Here is a 12,185-nt window from a genome sequence, read left to right as displayed (position 1 = left end):
CAGTCCAACGTGGTATTATCTGAGAACGAAAGTGATAAAGCTGTCTTTTATTAATAATTATTAGGTATACATAACATTTCCATTAGTTTTATTAATACGTAGTCATGTTCTTAACTCCATCTGTAAGTCTTCTTTTTTTTCAACCATGTCCGATCCAGGTTTATTTTTTTACGAGAAATGGATGTCAGCCACTTACTCAACTCATTAAGTCCATACTCTGGCTCATACACAAATTGAAAAGGCAATATGTGTACTTGCACAGACCCAAGATTCGAACCTGGGACCCTCGAAGCTATAGGCCGACGCTTAAGCCGCGCGGTCATCGTGGGAATAGTCTTAGTTCAATAAAAACAAATACGTGTAACTGACAAAGTTAATGTGCACCATTTATGTCGGATCCTAACAGCCCACTTCCACCCTTCACCACTGTAAAACCTAGCATCCAATAAAATAACATTTTTTTGTATTTTAACTAATCAATATGTAGGTTTCTTAAAACTCACAATTTAAAAAACCGTCGTAAAATGTGCGCTCGTTCAACACCCGTCTTTGATTATTGTAAGTATCAGATTTTATCGGTATTTTTATCACTAAAATGTAGTGTGATAAGTTTTTTGAATTTAATAAAAATATTTTTGAATAAATCATACTTTCAATATTTAATTTTAAAAAAATCGTGAAATCTCTTTTATTTATATCAAATCTAGCCACTGGCGACCTTTTCGAGACCCAAGATCAACTTGGATTAGTAAAGATATGAAATAAAAATATTGAAAATATAATTATGTACAAAAACGTTGAAGAAAATTTAATTTTATCGCAGTGATTCCAAACCTTTTTCATGTCACGGCACACTTTTAAATTGTAATATTTTCGCGGCACATTGAAAAATACTTAACATGTAGGTTGACCTATAACTTCATTCGGACTTTCAAATTATCGTTTTTTATCCATTTCACTTGAATTTAACCACATCAGAGTTTTGACCAACTAGATTACTAGAGGGACATTTTTATATGTAAGTATAATATAATAGCGATTTCACATTGATTTTATTGAATTAGTAGCCATAATAATTATTCTGAATGATAGCAAATATAAACTCTTCCTTATAATCATTATCTTTAGTGACTTATTATGTCACACTGTTAATTGCATTTTTTTTGAAATAATTCAATCAACATAAATAATATTAGGTTATTAGTTTCAAAGTCGGTAACTTTCATTTATACTTTTATTTATATTGTTCTTGACTCAATTTCTGTGAGTACTATTCCATCGTACATATGTATTTTCATAAAATATCAAATCCAGCTCCGATTGTTAGTTAAATATAATTAAACAGGAAATCGAGTGCAAACTTGAATATATTCATCAGGCTCCATTTTTTATATATGTCAACTCTATACATGATTTTTTATTAATTCTAATGACGTTAAGGATATTTTATTTTACTAGTCGCTTTTCCTAATTGATCAATAATATGTTTGCAAAAATAAAATATTCTATTTGTAGTCCTAAATGTGCTTGACAGCTGTTGTTTGCGAGAGTCTCAAAATGGTGTAATATGCAGGTTACCAACTTTAAAATTAACAGCCTCATAATATGCAAAGCCAGTGCAAAATAGTGAACTTTCAACATAAAAGATAATTTACCAGGGAGAAAATGCTAAATAATGATAAACATTCATCGAAAATATAAAATGCTATGGCGTACATATTTTTCAAAGTAAATTTTTTTTAATACCAAATAAAATTGCGCCACAAGCGACTTCTTTTACTTTAACATACTAGTTGTATAAAAAAAATGTGGGAAAAGTGTATTTTTACTTTTTATCAGAATTTCTAAAATTTATGAAGAAAATAGAATGAAATTCTGCAGTATATTTCTTAATGGTTTCCAATACCCGTGGGGAATCACTATTCCATGGCCCTACTAAAGTTTTTGGTTATAAACATAATCTAAAAATGTCCTTCAGAAGGATTTAATTATATGTATCCATGAATTTTTTTGTTCATTCTATAGTAAATATGATAAATTGTATGTAGGGTTGCAAACTTTTACTCAGATGAATGAGAGTTGAGAGCCTTATTAGCTCTTCTGGGAATGTTTTTTTCCAAGACATTTAAAAAAATGATGTATATCGAGATAGAAAATTATTTTCTTGCTTCATTCCATAATTAATAATAGTTTTTATAAAACTATTTTAATTATCTTGTAAAATTACACACACTAGAAAAAGCGCCGCCTATTTGGGTACCGCTGGTTGAAAATTATTTTTATGCTTCATTCCATAATTATTAATAGTTTTTATAAAACTATTTTAATTATCTTGGTAAATTACACACTCAAGAAAAAGCGCCGCCTATTTGGGTACCGCTGGTTGAAAATTATTTTTATGTTTCATTCCATAATAAATAATAGTTTTTATAAAACTATTTTAATTATCTTGGTAAATTACATACTCAATAAAAAGCGCCGCCTATTTGGGTAAAGCTGGTTGAAAATTATTTATATGCTTCATTCTATAATAAATAATAGTTTTTATAAAACAACTTTAATTATCTTGTAAAATTACACACTCTAGAAAAAGCGCCGCTTATTTGGTTACCGCTGGTTGAAAATTATTTTTATGCTTTATTCTATAATTAATAATAGTTTTTAAAAAACTATTTTAATTATCTTGGTAAATTACACACTCAAGAAAAAGCGCCGCCCATTATGGTACCGCTGGTTGAAAATTATTTTTATGCTTCATTCCATAAATAATAATAGTTTTTAAAAAACTATTTTAATTATCTTGGTAAATTACACAGTCTAGAAAAAGCGCCGCCTATTTGGGTACCGCTGGTTGAAAATTATTTTTATGCTTCATTCCATAAATAATAATAGTTTTTAAAAAACTATTTTAATTATCTTGGTAAATTACACACTCTAGAAAAAGCGCCGCCTATTTGGGTACCGCTAGTTGAAAATTATTTTTATGCTTCATTCCATAATTAATAATAGTTTTTAAAAAACTATTTTAATTATCTTGGTAAATTACACACTCAAGAAAAAGCGCCGCCTATTATGGTACCGCTAGTTGAAAATAATTTTTATGCTTCATTCCATAAATAATAATAGTTTTTAAAAAACTATTTTAATTATCTTGGTAAATTACACAGTCTAGAAAAAGCGCCGCCTATTTGGGTACCGCTGGTTGAAAATTATTTTTATGCTTAATTCCATAAATAATAATAGTTTTTAAAAAACTATTTTAATTATCTTGGTAAATTACACACTCTAGAAAAAGCGCCGCCTATTTGGGTACCGCTGGTTGAAAATTATTTTTATGATTCATTCCATAATTAATAATAGTTCTTATAAAACTATTTTAATTATCTTGGTAAATTACACAGTCTAGAAAAAGCGCCGCCTATTTAGGTACCGCTGGTTGAAATTTATTTTTATGCTTCATTCAATAATTAATAATAGTTTTTATAAAACTATTTTAATTATCTTGGTAAATTACACACTCAAGAAAAAGCGCCGCCTTTTATGGTACCGCTGGTTGAAAATTATTTTTATGCTTCATTCCATAATTAATAATAGTTTTTATAAAACTATTTTAATTATCTTGGTAAATTACACACTCTAGAAAAAGCGCTGCCTATTTGGGTACCGCTGGTTGAAAATTATTTTTATGCTTCATTCCATAATTAATAATAGTTTATATAAAACTATTTTAATTATCTTGGTAACTTACTTACTCAAGAAAAAGCGCCGCCTATTTGGGTACCGCTTGTTGAAAATTATTATTGTTAATATTTTTTTATTTTTCGGGCTTTCGGCCTTCGGGATTCCGGCCATTCGGGATTTTGGCCATTCGGGATTTCGGCCGTTCGGGATTTCGGCATTCGGGATTTCGGCCTTCGGGAATTCGGCCTTCGGGATTTCGTCCGGCACCCTTGGATTTGCATCCTTCTGCCTCTAAGGTAGGTATGGCACTTGCATCTTTATTCTATGCATATCTTGGACAAGGACTTTTATCTCTCTCCCTCTAATAAATAAAGCCTTTAGCATGACGATTCTTAAAAAAAATCATTTTCCCTAAAAATGGAGTTGCATCCGTCTGCCTCTGAGGTACAGATATATTATGCAGGTAAACTATAACTGGAAATTGGTTTTTATAGTTGAATTTACTTATTGTTAATGTAGTTTATAGCTATTAATTATTTCAGTAAGTATATAGTTTTCTACTGAGATTTTTTAAAGTAAAATCGAGCATTAGTGGAATAACCAGACGTGGACACATTATATTATTACCACCTTCTCTGTGGCCATATTGTCAGATTATGAAATAAAATACTAGTAGTGAATGCGCTTTTTTAGAGTCTTTGAAATACATATTATTTTATGAAATATATTTGACGAAACTATTGCTCAAGTATCACATTAGTGCATTATGCATATTATGTTTAATTTAATTGATCACGAGACCTATCGATTTATAATACATATAGTTGTCGCTAATAGGTTAATTGATAACACAATCTCGTAGAGAATTATCAAAGTTGTTAACAATTGCATCATAACCCGAGAATAAATGGTCATATAACTTTCACAGAAACCAACGATACAATAGCATAGCTAATTAAAATTCATCATCATTTCCTTTTTTATCTTTCTAGATTTCCCCGGAACGTGCTTCGCCTCCACCCGTTGCGCCACCGTAGAACCTGGAAGCACCTGGGAACTGGCTCCATTCTGTGGACGTTCCACCTGTGTAATCTCCAAGGACCAGCCCTCAAGACTCTTTGAGCTCGTTGAGGATTGCGGACCTCTGCCATTGGCTAACCTCAAGTGCAAACTTGACACAGGTATTATATAATTCACAATAATATTATACTTATTATATTTTTAATTAAAAATGTACATTTTAACTACAGCAAATTTTAATAAAAAGTTATGCGATATAATTGTGAATATTATCAATTTAGCAATTAATAAATTATTGACACTATTGATTGTTCGCTCAAAAATATTATTTTCTCATTTCATTGGATTCATGATCTGGATCAAAGATTAACCAAAAATAAACAGCGTGTCATAATATTAACCTATAATATTTGAATAATCTTCTACGGATCAATAACTTGATTGATTGTGGATCTAAAAAACTTAACTAAGTTGTTATCTATCGGATATATTTTATGTAAATTTTAATGGATAATCTTAAAATATAAATTATCGCGACAGAATCGCATATCTCATTTTATTAACATTTCGGTAGCAACAAAAACATGGAGCTTTCATTGGAAAAATGTAAGTCTATTTTGAAAGACATTTTATATATTTTTTTTTTTTACGAAAACATTAATAATTATGTGTTTTTCCTTAGTAGTTAGTGACTTAATTCTCATTATTTAAATTTACGTTAATAAATAAGAATATAAACAGTGACATCACTCGCTGGAAAAATCTTGTGGTAACTAAAAGACATTAAAAACTGATCTCAAGGGTGAATCACAATCTGCTAGATCGATGATATAAAAATTAAGTTTGAATGGTTTATGATTGCCAACTTTACTTTTGTAGAGTAGACAGCACTTAATAAATAATATTTCGCGACATACCAAGCTACTGTCGGCGAAATACCACTGTATTGCGACAAAGCAGTTAATAATGACTGGCTTAGTTGATAATGGACACAGCGAGGAGAGATAATCATTGATTATTGAATCTTGATTCTCTTGAGTAGCTTAGGCTATGAAAATAGTGAAATATTAATGTATGTTTTTTTAACATTACAGAAAAGACTAACAAGACCGCTTCCTTTCCCTATGTTGCTCAATCTTCACATGCAAAGAGGGAGTGAAACTGGAGTAATCTAAGTGTCTGTCTAATTCTTCTGAGTGTCTGTCTAATTCTTTAGACTCTCATTGGGTAGAGACACAAACTATCGCCCAAGGCTTAAACATCCATCTTAGAAGAAATCACACATTTAATCATCTTTTGGAAGTAGACAGCAAAATTTTCCTCAAAATTTTTAGTTATATTTTAAACTGAAAATTTGGTAAATTAAATCCATGATAATTTTAAAAGTTAAATTAACAGTTTTTTTTAGTTATTGTTAATACACAATGATTTTAATATTGGGTTTATGTCGGTTATTTATCAAGATATATTTAATAAAGTATGTACATAGTCATTTTAAATTATTAATTATTATTGATTTTCGTATTCAAATGAAATGGTCGCATTTTTGTATTATATTAAAAAGCATTAAGTAAATAATATCAATATTTCATTTACTTCTATTCACTATTATAATTGGGATTATTAAAAAACCAATAGCTTTGAAAGAAAGTAATAATATAATATAACATTAAATAACGTATTGTATCTACCTTGAATAGTATCAATGCATTAATTTAAATATTAATATTATGTTAAACTGCGCCATTTTAATTTAGTTAATAGTTTACGATCCATAATCAGACCATTTCATTTTCAAAAGGTTTCTTTTTATTATTTTTTTACCTTTTTTTTTTGTAAAATTTTGTTTATATTTTTGCTACAGTGATTAAAATAGAAAATAATATATTTATATTTTATAAAATGGTTGTTTAATTTTTTTATACTAGGTATAATTGTATTTTCACCACTACTTAGGACCAGTGGCGATGTGCGCCTTTTCGAAAGATTTAGGCTGTGGAGATAATAGAAAAAGAGCATACTTGACTGGTGTCAATGAAATAAGATAATACGATATTCCTACTGATGAATATATACACACTAACATTTACTTGTACACACGTTACAATAAATTGATTGAAAAAACTATTATAAGTTAAAATTGAGTGATGGTACACAATATCAAAAATCATAAGACAAAATATTTTATTATTTAAAAAAAAAACAATCTATATTTATATGTGATTGCCATAGAATTTTTTTTTTAAATTTATTATTTTATTTTGGACATATTATTATTTTGGACAAAGCTACAGTCATAGATAAATGACATCAGTGAATCTTCCATATTACATACATTCCGTTAGACGGGGGTGAGGTTACGTAACCTAACGTTCATACAAAATAAATCCGAGTTCCTAACAAAATAATCGTATAAATACAATAGTTGAAGACAGGAGGCGCTGTCTCATATTTTTAACCTTTGATATGAATTCTAAATTCAAAACTCGAAGATTCTGACGATAGACGGTCATGGACGTGGACAGACGTCTTTAGTCTTAGTCTATTTTCTTAGAATGTAGACTTTAAATCTTTAAATAATCGCCTAGTAAAAATTCTTCCTCACTGTGACCAAAATGTAATGTCTTCCCGCAAGTAGTCTTGGCGATCAGACTATTTTATTATTACAACGTTTTTCTTAGCTCGTATTCTTATTTGTCCGGTACAAATCTTGCAATCGATTTTTAACTAACTTCCCGGCTAGTTAGACATTTGAAACTTTTCAAAACACGATGCCAATGCATTTTTTTACTTTTAGCCATCTTTAAGTAGAATTAAATTAATTTTCAGTTAATTCTGTTTTGTATAAAAAGTTATTTCGACACCATTATTGGCTGCTAAGCGGGTGGTCCTAGCAACTAAATTATTAATATATACGTGCGTTACTATGGAAATCAAAATTACATTTCAGCATTATTTCTATCAAGTACAAATTTTTTGATCATTTAAGCTAGCAAGTCAAGTTGATGTGATTCAGCAGAAAATTTAAAAACGTTATTTATAAAAAGTTCTTTTTATCTTGTAATTATGTATATTAAGTACCTACTGTACTTCCCTTGCCTAAACAATATAAAATATAATATGTTTCAAAGTAAGTTATATTATTAAAAGAAAGTTATATACTGAATCATTACATGACATATAATATTGCAAATACTGTGATGAATTGACAATAATATATAGCTACCTAAGTTAAATGCCCGAGGTTATCAAAAAGATGAGCCATCTATACGCATGGTGGTAATAGAATACATGAACGAGCAAAGCTGAGTTAGTTGGGTTACACTATATTGTTAGCGCTGGAATGAGTAAGATGAAGAAAGGTGAGACTTTAGGTTAGTAACTATATCGATATAGAGAAGAAAAGATAAATAATTAAAAAAAACAATAAATATTTACTCATTCTATTGACCCAGATACTAGGTAAGTAACTAGTGGTGAATTAAAAAAAAAGTTGAACAGAAATAAATTTTGAGATTCGGTGGCGAAATATGTTCTGAAAAGCCCATTCACTGCGGACCTTTTAATTAATGTTTGAAAACCACATTTAAATAACATGCTAATTATATCACTAATGGCCACCTGATGGACAACGGACCAGTTGCGTCGGACGCTGTCAATAGGTTTTAAGCAATGTTCAAAATTGGACATGGAAATTAACACGACATGTCTATAGACCTAAAAATTCGCTGATAGATAATCCAATCGTATAGTACCTAAACAAGCAAAATATATTTAAAAAAGAAAGAATGTTTTAGTGGTTATTTATTTAAACAATAATAAATACATATCATTAATTTGGTAAATTAAAAATATGCATTATTGAATATTATAAACTTGAACAATGCCTAGTTAAGTCCCTTTCAATATAAATTTACACCTAAATACAATTTTATTTTCAAAAAATTTATGTTCTTAAATTAAATCAAACTATTAATATTTAAAAATCTTTCCTATATATTCGAAAGAATTTATCAAATACTCTATTAAATTAACAATGATAAAATTAATATTCATACAAAAACATGATAATATCATAGACTTTGTGGAGACATGGTGGAGACATTTAATTTAAAAACTTAATTTAATGAAAAAATAATACGTAAACTAGGTGATTTAAAATTGTTATGTTAGAAGTGGTATGATATAAAGCAGTCATTTCCAATCATTGAGCTACTTTTATCAACGATGATAACTCATAATTTAAGAAATAAAAAATATGGATCATTATTGCACATGAATATTTTTTGTGGGTAGGTATTATGTTACTCGGAAGTGAAAAAATGTGGATATAGAGTTAAATTCAAGGAAACATAATGACATCGATGATGTAAAGATATAGTAAATAGTAGATTATTAATAAAATTTGTTTGAAAAATGGAGAATCATTAAATTTGGTTTTCGCTGTCATCATCATTTCAACTATTAAAGTAACAAAAAATACATAAAATGTCAAACCGATGTTATAAAGAAAACATAATTAATTCTGGAATTAATCGTCGCTGTTGTGAAAGGTTTAAATTTCAATGGTTTGTGAATAATATTATTCTATGGTAAAATATTAATGTAATGTAATTAATAAATTCTCTTATGGGGGTTTTGGATACAGGTCCGGTTTTGGGTGATTGGACCGATTTAACCCAAACAGGCTCGTGCCTTAGTCACTATGGGTGTCACAAAAAGTAGCTAAAAAAGAAGCTCGTCAAGAAACTAGTTATTAATAAACTAACTACTAGTAAGTAAATATGACCCACAATTAGCTGTAATAGAACACAATTGCAAAAGAAAATAATTTTTGGTTTTTAAATTCAATCAAAAATTTTAATGTAAAATATTTACTACTCTGTAGTTTTGCTATTTAGATATCATCAGAATGTCAACTAAATTATTAAAAGCGTATTTTTTTATCTTGATAACTGATTAGAACACCTCTGCCTATTTAATAACAGCTTTTTTTTAAAATTATAAGTCAATATTTGAATGTTTTTATGAACACAGGTATTTATTTTAAAGGTTTACTTTCAGTAAAGTATAATACTATAATATGTTATAATATTACCTGTTTCATAATTCCATCATAACACCCTTTGCGAAATAAAAAGTATAGACTATTACTGTAATACTACTAGAGACATCTAATGGCGAAATACGAAACATTGGAGTTCGATTTTCAGTGAGGTTACAATATTTTATTATGTGATTTTCTCAAAGCGCAACGATCGTTTATCTTCTATTACTGAATACACTACTGTCAATGGATATCATAGCTTATTCTAGTGTGAAAAAATATAACTAGAAAAATATTTTGTCACTATTTAAAAAACATATTTTATAAAAATTAGGTATCTACCTACAATTTTATTGATAGATAACGAGTGAAATAGATATTGTTATTATAGAAGATTTCAACAAAAAAACTCATACTGAATGCTTTTTTAATTATTCATCTTAGATATATTTTTTTAAATAATATATTTGTTGTTGTAATATATTTTATTACATGACTCCAAATGTCGGCATGAATTCAAATTTATTTATTATACATACAGTGAACATAATAGTTAAATATTACAAATTGAAGGCATTCAAACTATGTGCCTCTGCCACCGATTAGTCTCACAATCCATAGAAATAAAAGTGTATGTAACGGTAGTTGCCATCTACAGGTTTTTAAATGAACCATAAGCATCAAAATATTGAGATAGATCTCTTGAATTCTGCCATCTGTTGGCAAAATATAAATATAATTTGCTGAACATACACTAGATTGATAGATAACAAATAATAATATTTATTATCTGTATCGCCGCCGTGAAAACATGTTTTTTGGAATCGCAGGAATGTCGTCAAGTGACGATTTGTTTTTGTCACAAGCGTTTTTCTATTGTTTATTGGTTAAAAAAAGAGAAATAAGTCCTACAGATCCAAGTAGACCAAACAATGGCTATTGAGAAGAAACATACACTCGCATATAAATTTACCGACGATTTACGAGACAATCAAAGACAACATTTGCTAAGAAACTTGTCTCCGTAGTTAAAAGCTTATGTAGACCATGTTTATAAATAAATCAGTATTTTTTGTTTAACTATAATAATATACTGGTGGCGAAGGGTGGAGGTAGGCAGCTAAGATCCGCCATAAATGGTGCACACTATTTTGTCATACGTCATACGTATTTGTTTTCATTGACATAAGACTACAATTTATTTACAGATGGTGTTGGTTAGTTTTTAAAATTTAATTCTTCTTCTTCTTCTTCGATGGCGCTACAGCTCAAGTCGAGCTCTGGCCTCCTCCACCGCCGTCCTCCAGCCGGAACGGTCCTCCGCACGTCTTTTCCAGTTCCTGATTTTTAGCAGCTGGTTGGCATATTTTGTAATGTTATCACCTTTTAGTTTCCTGGTTATCACCATCAAAATTCAATTAAACCCTGCGAAACCAAGCCATAATAGATAGTAGTAAAACAATACTAGTCTATAAAATATCTAAAATTATCCAATTAACATAAATATGAATATTTTATAGATAGAATAATATTTTTTTTCTATTATAGTTTGGTTAGGTAGAGCTAAATCAATTTATAAAAATGAACCAGCAATATTATGAGTAATATGTATTCTTAATCCAACGAAAACAAATAAGTATGAATGAAAAAATGTGCACAATTTTATCGTATCGCCCAAAATATAGTCTGTTATAATAATATATTTTATAAAATAAACATTAAACAGATGTTGCATGACCGTAACCTTCAACGAACTGAGAACAAGCGCGGCTTGTACCCCGTACACCGTCCACACGCACAAGTTAACTGCGAAAACCGAGTTTTCACAGTTAAAATTTCAAGCAAGTTGAATTTTACGCAGGCCGCACTTTTTGGTTTACGCGGTGTACAGTTTTGTCGTCCACACGCAGGGGTTTACCTGCGCAAACCGGTTTGCGCAGGCAACGCCGTGGTGAAGCATGAGCGTGTGGCCGGCCTTTTATAGTTACTATAATGGGGAAAATATAATACAATAGATGTCATCCATTTTGAAAAAAGTATAGGTATGTACATTCAAACAAGAAAACTTAGGTCAGGCGCGCAATGGTGGCTTTTGTCACGGTGACAGTTTCATCACTGTATCAAAATACATTGCAGTGTAGTACATGGAGGTGCGCGCACGAAGCAACGTGACGTTGGGGTGACTTTTTAGTTCCTCCAGCCGGCGACTTTTGAGTGACGAAAGTGTCACCGTGTCTGTACTTTTATATGGGCGCCCGCGCACGGGTGACAAATAAAATTGTCACTCAGTAACGCGTCCTCCGCTCAGTTCAACACACTACGCTGCGACGGGAGGACATACAAATAGCCTCAGTATCACTGATTAATCAGAGACATATTATGGCATAATATGATCTGATAATATCCCAACTCCTCTTTTGAATTTCCTAGTACCGTA

At 29.8% G+C, this 12,185-nt stretch overlaps 1 pseudogene; it reads left to right on the top strand.

The window, feature by feature from the left end:
- Nucleotides 1–524: 524 nt before the first annotated feature.
- LOC147065174 (uncharacterized) lies at nt 525–5,871 on the top strand (annotated as a pseudogene).
- Nucleotides 5,872–12,185: the final 6,314 nt, after the last annotated feature.

Source organism: Rhyacophila brunnea, unplaced genomic scaffold (assembly GCF_057557595.1).
Source record: "Rhyacophila brunnea isolate RB1 unplaced genomic scaffold, BYU_Rbru_1.0 scaffold_6, whole genome shotgun sequence".
Classification (NCBI taxonomy): domain Eukaryota; kingdom Metazoa; phylum Arthropoda; class Insecta; order Trichoptera; family Rhyacophilidae; genus Rhyacophila; species Rhyacophila brunnea.
Note: the sequence above shows the minus strand (reverse complement) of the source record. Positions and strands in the feature narration are given on the sequence as shown.